The sequence below is a fragment of the Plectropomus leopardus genome, chromosome 23 (assembly GCF_026936395.1).
Source record: "Plectropomus leopardus strain MGB_pleo_1.0 chromosome 23, ASM2693639v1, whole genome shotgun sequence".
NCBI lineage: Eukaryota > Metazoa > Chordata > Actinopteri > Perciformes > Serranidae > Plectropomus > Plectropomus leopardus.
In genome coordinates this window covers 8,800,994-8,823,970 of record NC_142198.1, presented here as the reverse complement: position 1 = coordinate 8,823,970, position 22,977 = coordinate 8,800,994, and the positions used below count along the sequence as shown (strand labels likewise).

General features: G+C 37.9%; 1 long non-coding RNA gene across 3 annotated transcripts in view; it reads left to right on the top strand.

Moving 5' to 3' along the window:
* LOC121961876 (uncharacterized) overlaps window positions 1-22,977 on the top strand; it is a 69,402-nt gene that overhangs the window by 27,842 nt on the left and 18,583 nt on the right. For all 3 annotated transcript variants that reach the window (XR_015775621.1, XR_015775620.1, XR_015775619.1), the window contains exons 2-4: window positions 17,807-17,871; window positions 22,151-22,253; window positions 22,563-22,643. This is a non-coding gene — a long non-coding RNA (uncharacterized LOC121961876). The remainder of the gene's footprint in view (window positions 1-17,806; window positions 17,872-22,150; window positions 22,254-22,562; window positions 22,644-22,977) is intronic.

Below are 22,977 nucleotides of genomic sequence, written 5' to 3'. Positions count from 1 at the left end.
TATTGAAAACAGCTGAAAACGTTTAGAATAAGGCTGCCAAGACACGCCATAGCAATGAAAGTTGCAAAAGAGTCCAAAACAGCATAATTTGGCATGTCGAAAAACTGACCAAAAATCCAAGGCTATAGTAAAGGCAAAATGTCAAAATTTGACATGTCCCAAAAACTGTTGAAAACAGCTGAAAACAGCTTAGAATAACCTGCCAAGACACGCCATAGCAAAGACATTTGCAAAAAGAGTCCAAAACAGCATAATTTGGCATGTCGAAAACTGACCAAAATCCAAGGCTATAGTAAGGCAAAAATGTCAAAATTTGACATGTCCCAAAAACTGTTGAAAACAGCTGAAAACAGCTTAGAATAACCTGCCAAGACACGCCATAGCAAAGAAAGTTGCAAAAGAGCCCAAAACAGCATAATTTGGCATGTCGAAAAACTGACCAAAAATCCAAGGCTATAGTAAGGCAAAAATGTCAAAATTTGACATGTCCCAAAACTGTTGAAAACAGCTGAAAACAACAGAATAACCTGCCAAGACACGCCATAGCAATGAAAGTTGCAAAAGAGTCCAAAACAGCATAATTTGGCATGTCAAAAAACTGACCAAAAATCCAAGGCTATAGTAAGGCAAAAATGTCAAAAATTGACATGTCCCAAAAACGGTTGAAAACAGCTGAAAACAGCTTAGAATAACCTGCCAAGACACGCCATAGCAAAGACATTTGCAAAAAGAGCCCAAAACAGCATAATTTGGCATGTCGAAAAACTGACCAAAAATCCAAGGCTATAGTAAGGCAAAAATGTCAAAATTTGACATGTCCCAAAAACTGTTGAAAACAGCTGAAAACAGCTTAGAATAACCTACCAAGACGCGCCATAGCAATGAAAGTTGCAAAAAGAGTCCAAAACAGCATAATTTGGCATGTCGAAAAACTGACCAAAAATCCAAGGCTATAGTAAAGGCAAAAATGTCAAAATTTGACATGTCCCAAAAACTGTTGAAAACAGCTGAAAACAGCTTAGAATAACCTGCCAAGACACGCCATAGCAATGAAAGTTGCAAAAGAGTCCAAAACAGCATAATTTGGCATGTCGAAAAACTGACCAAAAATCCAAGGCTATAGTAAAGGCAAAATGTCAAAATTTGACATGTCCCAAAAACTGTTGAAAACAGCTGAAAACAGCTTAGAATAACCTGCCAAGACGCGCCATAGCAATGAAAGTTGCAAAAAGAGTCCAAAACAGCATAATTTGGCATGTCGAAAAACTGACCAAAAATCCAAGGCTATAGTAAGGCAAAATGTCAAAATTTGACATGTCCCAAAAACTGTTGAAAACAGCTGAAAACAGCTTAGAATAACCTGCCAAGACACGCCATAGCAAAGACATTTGCAAAAAGAGTCCAAAACAGCATAATTTGGCATGTCGAAAAACTGACCAAAAATCCAAGGCTATAGTAAGGCAAAAATGTCAAAATTTGACATGTCCCAAAAACTGTTGAAAACAGCTGAAAACAGCTTAGAATAACCTACCAAGACGCGCCATAGCAATGAAAGTTGCAAAAAGAGTCCAAAACAGCATAATTTGGCATGTCGAAAAACTGACCAAAAATCCAAGGCTATAGTAAGGCAAAATGTCAAAATTTGACATGTCCCAAAAACTGTTGAAAACAGCTGAAAACACAGAATAACCTGCCAAGACACGCCATAGCAATGAAAGTTGCAAAAAGAGTCCAAAACAGCATAATTTGGCATGTCGAAAAACTGACCAAAAATCCAAGGCTATAGTAAGGCAAAATGTCAAAATTTGACATGTCCCAAAAACTGTTGAAAACAGCTGAAAACAGCTTAGAATAGCCTGCCAAGACAAGCCATAGCAAAGACATTTGCAAAAAGAGTCCAAAACAGCATAATTTGGCATGTCGAAAAACTGACCAAAAATCCAAGGCTATAGTAAGGCAAAAATGTCAAAATTTGACATGTCCCAAAAACTGTTGAAAACAGCTGAAAAAAGCTTAGAAAAGGCTGCCAAGACACGCCATAGCAATGAAAGTTGCAAAAAGAGTCCAAAACAGCATAATTTGGCATGTCGAAAAACTGACCAAAAATCCAAGGCTATAGTAAGGCAAAAATGTCAAAATTTGACATGTCCCAAAAACTGTTGAAAACAGCTGAAAACAGCTTAGAATAACCTGCCAAGACACGCCATAGCAAAGACATTTGCAAAAAGAGCCCAAAACAGCATAATTTGGCATGTCGAAAAACTGACCAAAAATCCAAGGCTATAGTAAGGCAAAAATGTCAAAATTTGACATGTCCCAAAAACTGTTGAAAACAGCTGAAAAACGTTTAGAAAAGGTTGCCAAGACACGCCATAGCAATGAAAGTTGCAAAAAGAGTCCAAAACAGCATAATTTTGCATGTCGAAAAACTGACCAAAAATCCAAGGCTATAGTAAGGCAAAATGTCAAAATTTGACATGTCCCAAAAACTGTTGAAAACAGCTGAAAACAGCTTAGAATAACCTACCAAGACACGCCATAGCAATGAAAGTTGCAAAAGAGTGCAAAACAGCATAATTTGGCATGTCGAAAAACTGACCAAAAATCCAAGGCTATAGTAAGGCAAAAATGTCAAAATTTGACATGTCCCAAAAACTGTTGAAAACAGCTGAAAACAGCTTAGAATAACCTGCCAAGACACGCCATAGCAAAGACATTTGCAAAAGGAGCCCAACACAGCATAATTTGGCATGTCGAAAAACTGACCAAAAATCCAAGGCTATAGTAAGGCAAAAATGTCAAAATTTGACATGTCCCAAAAACTGTTGAAAACAGCTGAAAACAGCTTAGAATAACCTGCCAAGACACGCCATAGCAAAGAAAGTTGCAAAAAGAGCCCAAAACAGCATAATTTGGCATGTCGAAAAACTGACCAAAAATCCAAGGCTATAGTAAGGCAAAAATGTCAAAATTTGACATGTCCCAAAAACTGTTGAAAACAGCTGAAAACAGCTTAGAATAACCTGCCAAGACACGCCATAGCAAAGACATTTGCAAAAAGAGCCCAAAACAGCATAATTTGGCATGTCGAAAAACTGACCAAAAATCCAAGGCTATAGTAAGGCAAAAATGTCAAAATTTGACATGTCCCAAAAACTGTTGAAAACAGCTGAAAACAACTTAGAAAAGGCTGCCAAGACACGCCATAGCAATGAAAGTTGCAAAAGAGTCCAAAACAGCATAATTTGGCATGTCGAAAAACTGACCAAAAATCCAAGGCTATAGTAAGGCAAAAATGTCAAAATTTGACATGTCCCAAAAACTGTTGAAAACAGCTGAAAACAGCTTAGAATAACCTGCCAAGACACGCCATAGCAAAGACATTTGCAAAAGAGCCCAAAACAGCATAATTTGGCATGTCGAAAAACTGACCAAAAATCCAAGGCTATAGTAAGGCAAAAATGTCAAAATTTGACATGTCCCAAAAACTGTTGAAAACAGCTGAAAACAGCTTAGAATAACCTACCAAGACGCGCCATAGCAATGAAAGTTGCAAAAAGAGTCCAAAACAGCATAATTTGGCATGTCGAAAAACTGACCAAAAATCCAAGGCTATAGTAAGGCAAAAATGTCAAAATTTGACATGTCCCAAAAACTGTTGAAAACAGCTGAAAAACGTTTAGAAAAGGCTGCCAAGACACGCCATAGCAATGAAAGTTGCAAAAAGAGTCCAAAACAGCATAATTTGGCATGTCGAAAAACTGACCAAAAATCCAAGACTATAGTAAGGCAAAAATGTCAAAATTTGACATGTCCCAAAAACTGTTGAAAACAGCTGAAACCAGCTTAGAATAACCTGCCAAGACACGCCATAGCAAAGACATTTGCAAAAAGAGCCCAAAACAGCATAATTTGGCATGTCGAAAAACTGACCAAAAATCCAAGGCTATAGTAAGGCAAAAATGTCAAAATTTGACATGTCCCAAAAACTGTTGAAAACAGCTGAAAACAGCTTAGAATAACCTGCCAAGACACGCCATAGCAAAGAAAGTTGCAAAAAGAGCCCAAAACAGCATAATTTGGCATGTCGAAAAACTGACCAAAAATCCAAGGCTATAGTAAGGCAAAAATGTCAAAATTTGACATGTCCCAAAAACTGTTGAAAACAGCTGAAAACAGCTTAGAATAACCTGCCAAGACACGCCATAGCAAAGACATTTGCAAAAGGAGCCCAAAACAGCATAATTTGGCATGTCGAAAAACTGACCAAAAATCCAAGGCTATAGTAAGGCAAAAATGTCAAAATTTGACATGTCCCAAAAACTGTTGAAAACAGCTGAAAACAGCTTAGAAAAGGCTGCCAAGACACGCCATAGCAATGAAAGTTGCAAAAAGAGTCCAAAACAGCATAATTTTGCATGTCGAAAAACTGACCAAAAATCCAAGGCTATAGTAAGGCAAAAATGTCAAAATTTGACATGTCCCAAAAACTGTTGAAAACAGCTGAAAACAGCTTAGAATAACCTGCCAAGACACGCCATAGCAAAGACATTTGCAAAAAGAGCCCAAAACAGCATAATTTGGCATGTCGAAAAACTGACCAAAAATCCAAGGCTATAGTAAGGCAAAAATGTCAAAATTTGACATGTCCCAAAAACTGTTGAAAACAGCTGAAAACAGCTTAGAATAACCTACCAAGACGCGCCATAGCAATGAAAGTTGCAAAAAGAGTCCAAAACAGCATAATTTGGCATGTCGAAAAACTGACCAAAAATCCAAGGCTATAGTAAGGCAAAAATGTCAAAATTTGACATGTCCCAAAAACTGCTAAAAACAGCTGAAAACAGCTAAGGATAGCCAGCCAAGACACCCCATAGCAAAGAAACTTGCAAAAGAGTCCAAAACAGCATAATTTTGCATGTCGAAAAACTGACCAAAATCCAAGGCTATAGTAAGGCAAAATGTCAAAATTTGACATGTCCCAAAAACTGTTGAAAACAGCTGAAAACAGCTTAGAATAACCTACCAAGACGCGCCATAGCAATGAAAGTTGCAAAAAGAGTCCAAAACAGCATAATTTGGCATGTCGAAAAACTGACCAAAAATCCAAGGCTATAGTAAGGCAAAAATGTCAAAATTTGACATGTCCCAAAAACTGTTGAAAACAGCTGAAAACAGCTTAGAATAACCTACCAAGACGCGCCATAGCAATGAAAGTTGCAAAAAGAGTCCAAAACAGCATAATTTGGCATGTCGAAAAACTGACCAAAAATCCAAGGCTATAGTAAGGCAAAAATGTCAAAATTTGACATGTCCCAAAAACTGTTGAAAACAGCTGAAAACAGCTTAGAATAACCTGCCAAGACGCGCCATAGCAATGAAAGTTGCAAAAAGAGTCCAAAACAGCATAATTTTGCACATCGAAAAACTGACCAAAAATCCAAGGCTATAGTAAGGCAAAAATGTCAAAATTTGACATGTCCCAAAAACTGTTGAAAACAGCTGAAAACAGCTTAGAATAACCTGCCAAGACACGCCATAGCAATGAAAGATGCAAAAGAGTCCAAAACAGCATAATTGTGCATGTCGAAAAACTGACCAAAAATCCAAGGCTATAGTAAGGCAAAAATGTCAAAATTTGACATGTCCCAAAAACTGTTGAAAACAGCTGAAAACAGCTTAGAATAACCTGCCAAGACACGCCATAGCAAAGAAAGTTGCAAAAAGAGCCCAAAACAGCATAATTTGGCATGTCGAAAAACTGACCAAAAATCCAAGGCTATAGTAAGGCAAAAATGTCAAAATTTGACATGTCCCAAAAACTGTTGAAAACAGCTGAAAACAGCTTAGAATAACCTGCCAAGACACGCCATAGCAAAGACATTTGCAAAAAGAGCCCAAAACAGCATAATTTGGCATGTCGAAAAACTGACCAAAAATCCAAGGCTATAGTAAGGCAAAAATGTCAAAATTTGACATGTCCCAAAAACTGTTGAAAACAGCTGAAAACAGCTTAGAATAACCTGCCAAGACACGCCATAGCAAAGAAAGTTGCAAAAAGAGCCCAAAACAGCATAATTTGGCATGTCGAAAAACTGACCAAAAATCCAAGGCTATAGTAAGGCAAAAATGTCAAAATTTTACATGTCCCAAAAACTGTTGAAAACAGCTGAAAACAGCTTAGAATAACCTGCCAAGACACGCCATAGCAAAGACATTTGCAAAAAGAGCCCAAAACAGCATAATTTGGCATGTCGAAAAACTGACCAAAAATCCAAGGCTATAGTAAGGCAAAATGTCAAAATTTGACATGTCCCAAAAACTGTTGAAAACAGCTGAAAAACGTTTAGAAAAGGCTGCCAAGACACGCCATAGCAATGAAAGTTGCAAAAAGAGTCCAAAAACAGCATAATTTGGCATGTCGAAAAACTGACCAAAAATCCAAGGCTATAGTAAGGCAAAAATGTCAAAATTTGACATGTCCCAAAAACTGTTGAAAACAGCTGAAAACAGCTTAGAATAACCTGCCAAGACACGCCATAGCAAAGACATTTGCAAAAAGAGCCCAAAACAGCATAATTTGGCATGTCGAAAAACTGACCAAAAATCCAAGGCTATAGTAAGGCAAAAATGTCAAAATTTGACATGTCCCAAAAACTGTTGAAAACAGCTGAAAACAGCTTAGAATAACCTACCAAGACGCCGCCATAGCAATGAAAGTTGCAAAAGAGTCCAAAACAGCATAATTTGGCATGTCGAAAAACTGACCAAAAATCCAAGGCTATAGTAAGGCAAAAATGTCAAAATTTGACATGTCCCAAAAACTGTTGAAAACAGCTGAAAAACGTTTAGAAAAGGCTGCCAAGACACGCCATAGCAATGAAAGTTGCAAAAAGAGTCCAAAACAGCATAATTTGGCATGTCGAAAAACTGACCAAAAATCCAAGGCTATAGTAAGGCAAAAATGTCAAAATTTGACATGTCCCAAAAACTGTTGAAAACAGCTGAAACCAGCTTAGAATAACCTGCCAAGACACGCCATAGCAAAGACATTTGCAAAAAGAGCCCAAAACAGCATAATTTGGCATGTCGAAAACTGACCAAAATCCAAGGCTATAGTAAGGCAAAAATGTCAAAATTTGACATGTCCCAAAAACTGTTGAAAACAGCTGAAAACAACTTAGAATAACCTGCCAAGACACGCCATAGCAAAGAAAGTTGCAAAAGAGCCCAAAACAGCATAATTTGGCATGTCGAAAAACTGACCAAAAATCCAAGGCTATAGTAAGGCAAAATGTCAAAATTTGACATGTCCCAAAAACTGTTGAAAACAGCTGAAAACAGCTTAGAATAACCTGCCAAGACACGCCATAGCAAAGACATTTGCAAAAAGAGCCCAAAACAGCATAATTTGGCATGTCGAAAAACTGACCAAAAATCCAAGGCTATAGTAAGGCAAAAATGTCAAAATTTGACATGTCCCAAAAACTGTTGAAAACAGCTGAAAAACGTTTAGAAAAGGCTGCCAAGACACGCCATAGCAATGAAAGTTGCAAAAAGAGTCCAAAACAGCATAATTTTGCATGTCGAAAAACTGACCAAAAATCCAAGGCTATAGTAAGGCAAAAATGTCAAAATTTGACATGTCCCAAAAACTGTTGAAAACAGCTGAAAACAGTTTAGAATAACCTGCCAAGACACGCCATAGCAAAGACATTTGCAAAAAGAGCCCAAAACAGCATAATTTGGCATGTCGAAAAACTGACCAAAAATCCAAGGCTATAGTAAGGCAAAATGTCAAAATTTGACATGTCCCAAAAACTGTTGAAAACAGCTGAAAACAGCTTAGAATAACCTACCAAGACACGCCATAGCAATGAAAGTTGCAAAAGAGTCCAAAACAGCATAATTTGGCATGTCGAAAAACTGACCAAAAATCCAAGGCTATAGTAAGGCAAAAATGTCAAAATTTGACATGTCCCAAAAACTGTTGAAAACAGCTGAAAACAGCTAAGAATAACCTGCCAAGACACGCCATAGCAATGAAAGTTGCAAAAAGAGTCCAAAACAGCATAATTTTGCATGTCGAAAAACTGACCAAAAATCCAAGGCTATAGTAAGGCAAAAATGTCAAAATTTGACATGTCCCAAAAACTGTTGAAAACAGCTGAAAACAGCTTAGAATAACCTACCAAGACGCGCCATAGCAATGAAAGTTGCAAAAAGAGCACAAAACAGCATAATTTGGCATGTCGAAAAACTGACCAAAAATCCAAGGCTATAGTTAGGCAAAAATGTCAAAATTTGACGTCCCAAAAACTGTTGAAAACAGCTGAAAACAGCTTAGAATAACCTGCCAAGACATGCCATAGCAATGAAAGTTGCAAAAAGAGTCCAAAACAGCATAATTTGGCATGTCGAAAAACTGACCAAAAATCCAAGGCTATAGTAAGGCAAAAATGTCAAAATTTGACATGTCCCAAAAACTGTTGAAAACAGCTGAAAACAGCTTAGAATAACCTGCCAAGACACGCCATAGCAATGAAAGTTGCAAAAAGAGTCCAAAACAGCATAATTTTGCATGTCGAAAAACTGACCAAAAATCCAAGGCTATAGTAAGGCAAAAATGTCAAAATTTGACATGTCCCAAAAACTGTTGAAAACAGCTGAAAACAGCTTAGAATAACCTGCCAAGACACGCCATAGCAATGAAAGTTGCAAAAAGAGTCCAAAACAGCATAATTTTGCATGTCGAAAAACTGACCAAAAATCCAAGGCTATAGTAAGGCAAAAATGTCAAAATTTGACATGTCCCAAAAACTGTTGAAAACAGCTGAAAACAGCTTAGAATAACCTGCCAAGACACGCCATAGCAAAGAAAGTTGCAAAAAGAGCCCAAAACAGCATAATTTGGCATGTCGAAAAACTGACCAAAAATCCAAGGCTATAGTAAGGCAAAAATGTCAAAATTTGACATGTCCCAAAAACTGTTGAAAACAGCTGAAAACAGCTTAGAATAACCTGCCAAGACACGCCATAGCAAAGACATTTGCAAAAAGAGCCCAAAACAGCATAATTTGGCATGTCGAAAAACTGACCAAAAATCCAAGGCTATAGTAAGGCAAAAATGTCAAAATTTGACATGTCCCAAAAACTGTTGAAAACAGCTGAAAACAGCTTAGAATGACCTACCAAGACGCGCCATAGCAATGAAAGTTGCAAAAAGAGTCCAAAACAGCATAATTTGGCATGTCGAAAAACTGACCAAAAATCCAAGGCTATAGTAAGGCAAAAATGTCAAAATTTGACATGTCCCAAAAACTGTTGAAAACAGCTGAAAACAGCTTAGAATAACCTGCCAAGACACGCCATAGCAATGAAAGTTGCAAAAAGAGTCCAAAACAGCATAATTTTGCATGTCGAAAAACTGACCAAAAATCCAAGGCTATAGTAAGGCAAAAATGTCAAAATTTGACATGTCCCAAAAACTGTTGAAAACAGCTGAAAAACGTTTAGAAAAGGCTGCCAAGACACGCCATAGCAATGAAAGTTGCAAAAAGAGTCCAAAACAGCATAATTTTGCATGTCGAAAAACTGACCAAAAATCCAAGGCTATAGTAAGGCAAAATGTCAAAATTTGACATGTCCCAAAAACTGTTGAAAACAGCTGAAAAACGTTTAGAAAAGGCTGCCAAGACACGCCATAGCAATGAAAGTTGCAAAAAGAGTCCAAAACAGCATAATTTGGCATGTCGAAAAACTGACCAAAAATCCAAGGCTATAGTAAGGCAAAAATGTCAAAATTTTACATGTCCCAAAAACTGTTGAAAACAGCTGAAAACAGCTTAGAATAACCTGCCAAGACACGCCATAGCAAAGACATTTGCAAAAAGAGCCCAAAACAGCATAATTTGGCATGTCGAAAAGCTGACCAAAAATCCAAGGCTATAGTAAGGCAAAAATGTCAAAATTTGACATGTCCCAAAAACTGTTGAAAACAGCTGAAAAACGTTTAGAAAAGGCTGCCAAGACACGCCATAGCAATGAAAGTTGCAAAAAGAGTCCAAAACAGCATAATTGTGCATGTCGAAAAACTGACCAAAAATCCAAGGCTATAGTAAGGCAAAAATGTCAAAATTTGACATGTCCCAAAAACTGTTGAAAACAGCTGAAAACAGCTTAGAATAACCTGCCAAGACATGCCATAGCAAAGACATTTGCAAAAGAGCCCAAAACAGCATAATTTGGCATGTCGAAAAACTGACCAAAAATCCAAGGCTATAGTAAGGCAAAAATGTCAAAATTTGACATGTCCCAAAAACTGTTGAAAACAGCTGAAAACAGCTTAGAATAACCTACCAAGACGCGCCATAGCAATGAAAGTTGCAAAAAGAGTCCAAAACAGCATAATTTGGCATGTCGAAAAACTGACCAAAAATCCAAGGCTATAGTAAGGCAAAAATGTCAAAATTTGACATGTCCCAAAAACTGTTGAAAACAGCTGAAAACAGCTTAGAATAACCTGCCAAGACACGCCATAGCAATGAAAGTTGCAAAAAGAGTCCAAAACAGCATAATTTTGCATGTCGAAAAACTGACCAAAAATCCAAGGCTATAGTAAGGCAAAAATGTCAAAATTTGACATGTCCCAAAAACTGTTGAAAACAGCTGAAAAACGTTTAGAAAAGGCTGCCAAGACACGCCATAGCAATGAAAGTTGCAAAAAGAGTCCAAAACAGCATAATTTGGCATGTCGAAAAACTGACCAAAAATCCAAGGCTATAGTAAAGGCAAAAATGTCAAAATTTGACATGTCCCAAAAACTGTTGAAAACAGCTGAAAACAGCTTAGAATAACCTGCCAAGACACGCCATAGCAAAGACATTTGCAAAAAGAGCCCAAAACAGCATAATTTGGCATGTCGAAAAACTGACCAAAAATCCAAGGCTATAGTAAGGCAAAAATGTCAAAATTTTACATGTCCCAAAAACTGTTGAAAACAGCTGAAAACAGCTTAGAATAACCTGCCAAGACACGCCATAGCAAAGACATTTGCAAAAAGAGCCCAAAACAGCATAATTTGGCATGTCGAAAAACTGACCAAAAATCCAAGGCTATAGTAAGGCAAAAATGTCAAAATTTGACATGTCCCAAAAACTGTTGAAAACAGCTGAAAAACGTTTAGAAAAGGCTGCCAAGACACGCCATAGCAATGAAAGTTGCAAAAAGAGTCCAAAACAGCATAATTTTGCATGTCGAAAAACTGACCAAAAATCCAAGGCTATAGTAAGGCAAAAATGTCAAAATTTGACATGTCCCAAAAACTGTTGAAAACAGCTGAAAACAGCTTAGAATAACCTGCCAAGACACGCCATAGCAAAGACATTTGCAAAAAGAGCCCAAAACAGCATAATTTGGCATGTCGAAAAACTGACCAAAAATCCAAGGCTATAGTAAGGCAAAAATGTCAAACTTTGACATGTCCCAAAAACTGTTGAAAACAGCTGAAAAACGTTTAGAAAAGGCTGCCAAGACACGCCATAGCAATGAAAGTTGCAAAAAGAGTCCAAAACAGCATAATTTTGCATGTCGAAAAACTGACCAAAAATCCAAGACTATAGTAAGGCAAAAATGTCAAAATTTGACATGTCCCAAAAACTGTTGAAAACTACTTCGTATAGGATGTTGAGGCATGTTATATTATACAGTGTTAAAAAAAACATACAAAAACTTCTCAAAACCCATAATATAGCATGTTGAAAAAATGACCAAAAGATAAGATAAGATAAAACTTTATTGATCGCACACCAGGAAATTTCACTTGTCACATCAGCTGTAACAGAAATTTAAAAATTATATAACAATGTGAAGTATAAAATATAAAGTACTCAATAGGCAGGGCTATACACACACAAGACTATTTACAGGATATCCACAGTGTGAAATAAATATTGAATAGAGATAAAAAACAGTATTACCATACAGTATTGCACAAGGTATGGAAGTAATAAGTTATACAGTAGACATAATGGGGCTACATTAAGTTGTGCCATTGAAGAGTCTGACAGCTGATGGGATGAAAGATCTGTAGTAGCGTTCCCTCTGGCACTGTGAGTGCAGCAGTCTGCTGCTAAATGAGCTGCTCAGTGCATGCACAGTCTCATGAAAGGGATGAGAGGTGTTGTCCATGATAGATGTCAGCTTGGTTAACATCCTCCTTTCACCCACCTCCTCGATGGTCTCCAGGGGACAGTCCAGGACCGAGCTGGCCCTCCGAACCAGCTTGTTCAGTCTTTTCCTGTCAGTCTCAGTGCTTCCACAGCCCCAGCAGACCACTGTGTAGAGGATGGCAAATGCTACCAGATTTTCATAGCAAGACCTTAGCAGCATAAAAAAGCAAGGCGATAGTAAACAAGACTATCCAAGACTATAGTAAGGCAAAAATGTCAAAATTTGACATGTCCCAAAAACAGTTAAAAACAGCTGGAAACCATTCAGAATAACCTGCCAAGACACTCCATCGCAAAGAAATTCGTAAAAACGAGCCCAAAACAGCATAATTTGGCATTTCGAACGACTGACCAAAAATCCAAGACGATAGTAAGGCAAAAATGTCAAAATTTGACATGTCCCAAAAACTGTTGAAAACAGCTGAAAACAGCTTAGAATATAACCTGCCAAGACACGCCAAAGCAAAGAAATTTGCAAAAAGAGCCCAAAATAGCCTAATTTGGCATGTCGAAAAACTGATCAAAAATCCAAGACTATAGTAAGGCAAAAATGTCAAAATTTGACATGTCCCAAAAACTGTTAAAAACAGCTGGAAACCGTTCAGAATAACCTGCCAAGACACGCCATAGCAAAGACATTTGCAAAAAGAGCCCAAAACAGCATAATTTGGCATGTCGAAAAACTGATCAAAAATCCAAGACTATAGTAAGGCAAAAATGTCAAAATTTGACATGTCCCAAAAACTGCTGAAAACAGTTGAAAAACGTTTAGAAAAGGCTGCCAAGACACGCCATAACAACGAAAGTTGCAAAAAGAGTGAAAAACATCCTAATTTGGCATGTCGAAAAACTGATCAAAAATCCAAGACTATAGTAAGGCAAAAATGTCAAAATTTGACATGTCCCGAAAACTGTTGAAAACAGCTGAAAAATGTTTAGAAAAGGCTGCCAAGACACGCCATAGCAACGAAACTGGTAAAAAGAGTCCAATACAGCATAATTTTGCATGTCGAAAAACTGATCAAAAAATCCAAGGCTATAGTAAGGCAAAAATGTCAAAATTTGACATGTCCCAAAAACTGTTGAAAACAGCTGGAAACAGCTTAGAATAACCTTCCAAGACACGCCACAGCAAATAAATTTGCAAAAAGAGCCCAAAACAGCATAATTTGGCATGTCGAAAAACTGATCAAAAATCCAAGACTATAGTAAGGCAAAAATTTCAAAATTTGACATGTCCCAAAAACAGTTGAAAACAGCTGAAAAACGTTTAGAAAAGGCTGCCAAGACACGCCATAGCAACGAAAGTTGCAAAACAGCCAAAAACATCCTAATTTGGCATGTCGAAAAACTGACCAAAAATCCAAGGCTATAGTAAGGCAAAAATGTCAAAATTTGACATGTCCCACAAACTGTTGAAAACAGCTGAAAACAGCTTAGAAAAGGCTGCCAAGACACGCCATAGCAATGAAAGTTGCAAAAAGAGCCCAAAACAGCATAATTTGGCATGTCGAAAAACTGATCAAAAATCCAAGACTATAGTAAGGCAAAAATGTCAAAATTTGACATGTCCCAAAAACTGTTAAAAACAGCTGGAAACCGTTCAGAATAACCTGCCAAGACACGCCATAGCAAAGACATTTGCAAAAAGAGCCCAAAACAGCATAATTTGGCATGTCGAAAAACTGATCAAAAATCCAAGACTATAGTAAGGCAAAAATGTCAAAATTTGACATGTCCCCAAAACTGTTGAAAACAGCTGAAAAACGTTTAGAAAAGGCTGCCAAGACACGCCATAGCAACGAATGTTGCAAAAAGAGCCCAAAACAGCATAATTTGGCATGTCGAAAAACTGATCAAAAATCCAAGACTATAGTAAGGCAAAAATGTCAAAATTTGACATGTCCCAAAAACTGTTGAAAACAGCTGAAAACAGCTTAGAATAACCTTCCAAGACACGCCATAGCAAAGAAATTTGCAAAAAGTGTCCAAAACAGCATAATTTGGCATGTCGAAAAACTGACCAAAAATCCAAGACTATAGTAAGGCAAAAATGCCAAAATTTGACATGTCTCAAAAACTGTTGAAAACAGCTGAAAACAGCTTAGAAAAGGCTGCCAAGACACGCCATAGCAATGAAAGTTGCAAAAAGAGTCCAAAACAGCATAATTTGGCATGTCGAAAAACTGATCAAAAATCCAAGACTATAGTAAGGCAAAAATGTCAAAATTTGACATGTCCCAAAAACTGTTGAAAACAGCTGGAAACCGTTCAGAATAACCTGCCAAGACACGCCATAGCAAAGACATTTGCAAAAAGAGCCCAAAACAGCATAATTTGGCATGTCGAAAAACTGATCAAAAATCCAAGACTATAGTAAGGCAAAAATGTCAAAATTTGACATGTCCCAAAAACTGTTAAAAACATCTGGAAACAGCTTAGAACAACCTTCCAACACACGCCATAGCAAAAAAAGTTGCAAAAAGAGCCCAAAACAGCATAATTTGGCATGTCGAAAAACTGATCAAAAATCCAAGACTATAGTAAGGCAAAAATGTCAAAATTTGACATGTCCCAAAAACTGTTGAAAACAGCTGAAAACAGCTTAGAATAACCTTCCAAGACACGCCTCAGCAAAGAAATTTGCAAAAAGTGTCCAAAACAGCATAATTTTGCATGTCGAAAAACTGATCAAAAATCCAAGACTATAGTAAGGCAAAAATGTCAAAATTTGACATGTCCCAAAAACTGTTGAAAACAGCTGAAAACAGCTTAGAATAACCTGCCAAGACATGCCACAGCAAAGAAATTTGCAAAACGTGTCCAAAACAGCATAATTTGGCATGTCGAAAAACTGACCAAAAATCCAAGACTATAGTAAGGCAAAAATGCCAAAATTTGACATGTCTCAAAAACTGTTGAAAACAGCTGAAAACAGCTTAGAAAAGGCTGCCAAGACACGCCATAGCAATGAAAGTTGCAAAAAGAGTCCAAAACAGCATAATTTTGCATGTCGAAAAACTGATCAAAAATCCAAGACTATAGTAAGGCAAAAATGTCAAAATTTGACATGTCCCAAAAACTGTTGAAAACAGCTGAAAACAGCTTAGAAAAGGCTGCCAAGACACGCCATAGCGATGAAATTTGCAAAAAGAGTCCAAAACAGCATAATTTGGCATGTCGAAAAACTGACCAAAAATCCAAGACTATAGTAAGGCAAAAATGCCAAAATTTGACATGTCTCAAAAACTGTTGAAAACAGCTGAAAACAGCTTAGAAAAGGCTGCCAAGACACGCCATAGCAATGAAAGTTGCAAAAAGAGTCCAAAACAGCATAATTTTGCATGTCGAAAAACTGATCAAAAATCCAAGACTATAGTAAGGCAAAATGTCAAAATTTGACATGTCCCAAAAACTGTTGAAAACAGCTGAAAACAGCTTAGAATAACCTGCCAAGACACGCCACAGCAAAGAAATTTGCAAAACGTGTCCAAAACAGCATAATTTGGCATGTCGAAAAACTGACCAAAAATCCAAGACTATAGTAAGGCAAAAATGCCAAAATTTGACATGTCTCAAAAACTGTTGAAAACAGCTGAAAACAGCTTAGAAAAGGCTGCCAAGACACGCCATAGCGATGAAAGTTCCAAAAAGAGCCCAAAACAGCGTAATTTGGCATGTCGAAAAACTGATCAAAAATCCAAGGCTATAGTAAGGCAAAAATGTCAAAATTTGGCATGTCCCAAAAACTGTTGAAAACAGCTGGAAACAGCTTAGAATAGCCTGCCAAGTCATGCCATAACAAAAAAAGTTGCAAGGAGAGCCAAAAACAGCATAATTTGGCATGTTGAAAAACGGACAAAAAATCCAAGACTATAGTAAGGCAAAAATGTCAAAATTTGACATGTCCCAAAAACTGTTGAAAGCAGCTGGAAACAGCTTAGAATAGCCTGCCAAGTCACGCCGTAGAGAAAAAAGTTGCAAAAAGATTCAACAACAGCATAATTTGGCATGTTGATAAAATGACCAAAAAAGCAAGGTGAAAATGTCAAAATTTGACATTTCAAAAAAACAGCTGAAAATCACTTAGTATAGCATGTAGAGGCGTGTTATAGTATACAGTGTTGCTACAACTCCCAAAGACGGCCCCAAACCCCACAAAATAGCATGTTGAAAAAGTAACCAAAAAAGCAAGGCTTTATAGCATGGCGAAAAATGTCAAAATATGATATGTCCAAACACAGCTGAAAACAGCCTAAAATAGCATGCAGAGACACGCCATAGGATAGAATGTTGCAAAGAGGCCAAAAACACTGTAAAATAGCACAATGAAAAAACGACCAAAAATGCCATACTAACGTCTGTCAACAAATGTCAAAATATGAGGTGTTTTTTTCCTTCTTCAAATTTGGCACAAACATTCAAGTGGACTCCAGGATGAACTCATTAGATGTTGTTGGTTAATGGTCAAGGTCACAGACACCCAGCAATCCCGTTTTTGTGAATAAGATATCTCAAGAAAAGCTTGAAGGAATTCCTTTACCTTTGGCACAACCATTCACTTGGACTGAAAGATTAACTGATTTGTATTTGACAGTAAAAGATCAAGGTCACACTGGCCTTACATCCATCATATTCTTGGCTCATATATGTTATGTCATGTAAACACGCACTGTATCTCAGACAAGGAATAAGTGACCCAATTAGTAGTAGTAGTATCCAACTGGTAGCTTGTTGTCCAGGCAACAGCTTTATCGTAACACTACCCCCTTTCCCTCTCCCTCGCTTTATTTCATCACTCTGTCATCCCTTGCTGCTGCTTGGCAGGGTCGTAAAGGTTAGTTTCAGAATATAATCTATCACAGATCGCTGAGTACCGACTGCAAATCCTCAGTAAGCAGCAGCACAATAGTACCTCGAGGAGGCAATTGGTTTGGGAGATTAGAGACATTTTATCCAGGCTGAATAATGCATTCTGATTATCACCTGCGTCATTTCAAAATGTCCATAACCTCATAAAGAAATTATCATCCACCTGTGAAATCTGTTCCAACTACATCCACTTTATTTTACATAGACATTCGGCTCTGTTATTCTTTTTTCTCATTGCTCCATGTTTTCCTGCAACTTTTCCTTTTCCAGATATGACCAAATGCCCAACTTTAGCCCCTTATCCAAACACTCACCATCCATAAAGTCCAAAACAGACAAACTAATCCCATAAACATAATTTCACTCTCATCCTCTTCCCACTCATTCAGCAGTCCTGCTCTTCCTCCCTGTCAATCTCATTTCCTAAACAGTTTCTTTATCCCTCCTGTTTGCTAAAAGTCTGGTCTTGCGTCTCTCTGTAAGTATGAAAGGAAAATTTAAACAGAAAGAAAGTGCCAAAATTAAATAAATAATATACACAAATATTCTGTAACATATTTTAAATGTGTAATTATAATAATCAAAGTATATATTTTCTGGACATTTCCCCTTTTTTGATATTTTTCTAATTATTATCTCTCCTTTCCTCTCAGTTTTTTCAATCTGGTCTGCTTGAATTCAGGTAGTTTTCATGTCATTTTTAGATAAGAAGATGGAGCTGTGGAGGAGTGAAGGGTGGACACCGTGGTAGTGACTTGTTCATCGTGAGGTAGGTTTTTCCTCCATTTTACTCAAAATGGGACTATGATTTATAAAAATGAACTTCATGCTGTATTAGAGTGTAAGTGTAATTAGTGATAAGGAAGGTGATTGCCAAATAGACTCTTAAAATAACAAATAAGGCAATGGGGTAAGGGGTCACAATAATGTAGCTTCTAACAAAGGCATGCTTTGATGTCTTTTGATTAGAAAAGAGTGCACTTTAAAAACTTAAGTAGTGGCATGCATGTATGCAGCTGTAGCGATGCCTGGTAACATTAACCTTTTGAAACCTTATTCAAAAGACATGGGGGGAAGGCAACAAGCAATTTAAAAGGACATGGCCCAAAAGATTAGACTAAATTAGCGATTTCTTTTTACGTAATTGTCTTGTCACATTTTACCAAATTCTTGAAATTTGTAGGACATTTCTTGCAAACTTGGTCATTGCCCCTTGTTTTTGAAAGAAATCAAAACAATTTGCACAAGGTTCAAAGATGCCTGAATGTAGCACAAGAACACTTATGTCAATCCAGGTTTCGAAGAGTTAACACTGGCATTTCTTGGAGTTATAGACTATTGATATAATATTCTTTCACTACATCAAAAGTTGCCTTTACACTTTTTGCTTTTTTCGCATTCTGAATATATCATTTGTCATAAGCTGACAGGCAGGACATTTCTGGTGCGATATTGCAGTCTTCATACTGCAAACATCTGCTTTAAAAGCCCTTTTTTTTGGTACTGAACTAATTCATATTCTTGAAAAAAAAAAAACTATTTCTTTTCATGTCTGTGAAGAACTGAAACAGAACTTGATGCTTCCACTTTTGGTGAGAAACAACATTGTGTTTGGTGAATACTAATGTGAATTTGTTTGTTAAGAAAAACTGCAGAGCCAATTAACCAACTAAGAAGTGTCAAAACCAGTTTATGCGTGGAGGCAAACATTAGTACCCAGGAGAGGGGAGACGATCAATGTAGCGTGTCACTTCCTGTCTTCCTCCTCATCCCACAGGATAAATCTGTGTCAGCACCAACTCCGTCACTCCTCTCTCATGCTTCAATTTGTTTATTGCTTTCTCTCTGTGTCTGTTTGTTCTCAAATTCTGGTCACATTCGGACTCCTCCCCGTCTGTCTGCCATTCTTTCTCTCCTTCCTCCTCACACACTTTGTAGCCCTCCTTTTTTCATACCTGTATGTCTCTTTTTGTTTCTGTCTTCACCTTTTTTCTTTCTTGTTCCTCCTTCACTTCTCCATCTCCATCCCTCAGGACTGTTGTGTTTACTCCGTGTCTCTTCGTCTCGTTCTCCTCCAGCGGAGGATGGAGACGTGTCTCGCCGTCGTGGTTACCGCGGGGTTGCTGTGGGAATAACAGCTGCCACTCCGTTGTTCGGAAACTGACAGAGAAGAACGAAAAAAAAAGGCAAAAACAGTCAATAGAGTAAAAGCATGCAAAACATAAACTGTTTCAAACCTCTGAGCTGAAGTTCAGTCTTATTTTTCAAATTGAGGTCAGCCTTGGAAAATGAATGTAATGCACAGACATCACCTGGACTATAATAAATACCTAGCTCCCTTCCTTTGTCTGCTATTCCCAAAGTGCCCCAGATCAAATCAGGGAACCACAGAGGAGCTGTTTATTGGCCAACAGGGCAACACAGCAGTTGTGCTGGTCAGGTCCCAGGTGTGTGTTTGTGTGCGTGTGTGTGAGTGTGAGTGTTAAATCTCCAACAACCCCTCCGGCCAGTGCTATAAATATGAGTCTCATGTTGCCAGGTTAGATAACAGCAAAAATAACAGAGGTGAATGCTGATGAGATAATTAACTTTGAGGCAGTTTACTGAAATTAATTCTGAAAACTAATGCACGGACAAGAAGAGTTTGCAGGCTGACCTCATCCTACCCTGCATGCTGTACCTAGAGGCTAACCACTCGGATTTACATGACGTGCAGGTTAAATGTTAGCCCAAAGGTACCAGCACAGATCAGCATACATCTACTGCAGTTATCTGCTCAGCATCCACCGAGTATTCAAATTGTTCCTTTAAATGGCCAAGCAGCATCTTACCTTTTGTATTTCAGTCCTTTCCTCTTGTAGCGGTGACCTTTTGAGATCCAAGGGACTAAAATATAAGTTCAGTTTCAGGAGTTAATAACAATATTTGTCTCTTCAATCCTGAATTTATTTTTTGGCCACTTAGGGACAGCATACGAAGCTGTAAACACAACAATGACATATTATCTCCATTTAAAGTTGTTTTGTCAAATGCGTTTGCCTATTAAAAAATCCAGCAGACAAAATGGAACATAAGCTTTAATTTGAGTTGTGTTTCTGGTGACTTGAGAAACATAAATCAAGTATTCGCTCTTCTTTTAGCTCTGCTTTTGTCTCCACCAATTCTGAGAGTTGCAGTTTGCAACCAACTGAAGTCCCCTTCCCACACCCATCCCTTCCTAAGCATGTATGACAACCTGCATTGGCCTTCAGGTGCATTTGTACCACCAAATTCAAGCTGCCACTTTGATATAAAAATGTGAAAAATGCATTGCTTTGCTAAAAAGGACTTTGCAGCTTCACTTATGCTGTGAGATGTAGTCACTTTTGCAAGCCATTATAATCAAGAATCACCCTGAACACAGCTTACTGTAGCATCTTGCTGAAAGATGGGGGCATGAACTTGTGATCTTTTAACTGGACAGGTCAGAACCTCTGCCACTACAACCACACAGCCACTTAACGGCTTCATTGTTTGCTTGATTTAGACAGGCCCAAATGATTTAAGCCCTTTGGGATGCTGATTTGACCTTTTCTTTGCTGTTTCACCAGAGAGAAAATGCTTGAAAATCCGGACTAATCCTCTGTTTAGACAGCTGTAAAATTTGTAATACGACTCATACAGCATGATATATCCCCCCGGTTTGACTATTCATAAGTCCAAACAGGCCTCAGCTGAAATGAATCATTGGAAAATGTTTGGAAGAGGACTCACTCTTCTTACTTTAGTATGGTGGTGTCCCTCTCTGCAGTTCTTCTTAGCTCTATACAACCTCCTTTAAACTTTTGGCCAGCAGTTTTCTGGCAGGCTCTCTGTTTGTAGTCTCCAAACCCAAGCCAAGATAACCCCAATGACATAAGTGTGATATCATCAGGGTTACCCTACTTAAAAAAACAACCAGCAGAGGACATTGTTAGAGCTTACTGCTTTTTCAAAGACTAAGTAGTACTCAGTAAACTGGCCTTTTTATCAATATTACATGAATTATAATTACAAGTTATGAAATTATATTTTGAATCTATTGGAGTCACTTCACTTTGAGGTCATCAGTACACGATGTAACAAAAATGAATCAATTTGTTCTAAAAGTTGGAGATGTTTGCACTGCAGAAACTGGATTATGCAGAACGAAATTACTGTTGTTATCAAGTAACCTCCCCTTAGAAACAAAGCCACTGAGAATAACAAGTGTTGTTGAGGCACACGTGGAGTATTCTCTGATCTTTCTTTGGTCTCTGCTCATTATCCTGTTTATTCAAGTGTTCACACTGCTGGCAACATCACCATGTTCCACCTGAAGATCGCAAAGTGAATTAGAATTCAGTCCTGTTCATTCCTGGTGTTCGTATCCAGGCTCCTCTAATCAGGCCTGTGTCATCTTGTTGTCATAACTGCTGACAGATCTGAGGAAGACAGACATCAGAATATTCTCTTATGCCAAATATTAGCTTATCCCTTGGTGAATTCATTTCATCTGATTATTTCTTCAATTATTTTCTGATTATTGGATTGTGGGCAGAAATACAGGCACCAGCTCTAACACTGCATGAATTCTTGTGGTGTGTTTGTAGTGGAAACGATCCAGAACATCATAGATCAAATTAAGCTTGGTATCAAACAGTTAAGTGATCATTTTTGTGTTGACAGCATCCTTTCATTGTGCTGTGACCCCTTTTAATATTTCAAGGGATTGGTAATTTTCATAATAGCCCATTGTAATAGGATAAAGCTGGCAGGATGCCACTATATTTTCCTATCATGCAATGTCACTTATCTGCTGGAAGAGGAAGTTAAAAGCATGACTGTAGACTCTTGTTTTGAGGTATTTTAAGAAATGAGATAGGACACCAGCACTTCAGCACTTTGGCTTCTAAAAAGACAACTTCAACTTCACTTTATTTCAAATTTGAGAGTTGAAGGACAGAATCCAGAATCCTTGTTCTGGACAAGCTACAAGTTCTAATTTTGTTTTCTTTTCAGTGTTTAATTCCCTATTTTTATTTCTTCAGTGTTTCGGTGCTCAGCTGTGATGAAGGGGAAAACAAACATGGAATTTTAGGCTACAAAAGGCCGTAACTTTGGAAGATCCAGCACTTGCTTCAGCTTATTCAGGTAACTAAATCCTTAAACTAGCTTCAGCTGAAATGCAAAGAATGAAGTCCTATTTGGTGCTTCTTGTCCAAAAATAAAAAAAGGGAACCTATCCCATTATAGGGGCTCTGTGAGAAATTTAGAGTTGTCTCGACATGATGTTAACATGGAGGTGGTCGAGCTAGCCTCTACCAGCTAATAGTGCTGTTGGACAAGTGTAACTGTTTAATTGCAGTGCAGCCTCTTTTATTTTGGTAATGCATAATCACAACTAAGACATAATTGATGCACTGCAGCAGTTGTTTGACCTACTCTGTCTGCTAAATCCAGCTGCAAGTCAGGCCACAACCACCACCAGCAACACCACATCCAGCACACCATCTACATCCAGTGACACACAGCCTGAAGCAGGTGAGTTTTTTTAATTATATGTTACTGTGAGAATTGTCTACAGTACATAAAATCATTCAAATATTCAGAGAATGTAAGAAAATCTCTGTGCACACGGAATCAGGCTGAAAACGAGCACTGCATTAAAAAGGCACGATGTTTGTAGTGGAAATACTAAATAGTTACTAACTAGTTACTTGTTGCTACGCCGAGGTGTGGGGGGTGGGGGGTGGGGGTGTCGTCAAATCCCACTCTCGCCTAGGGCACCAAAATGGCTAGAGCTGGCCCTGCTTTACGGTCACAGAGATGTGACCTGACCGTCCAGACCCAACTTGTATGTTGAATCAGATGTGAG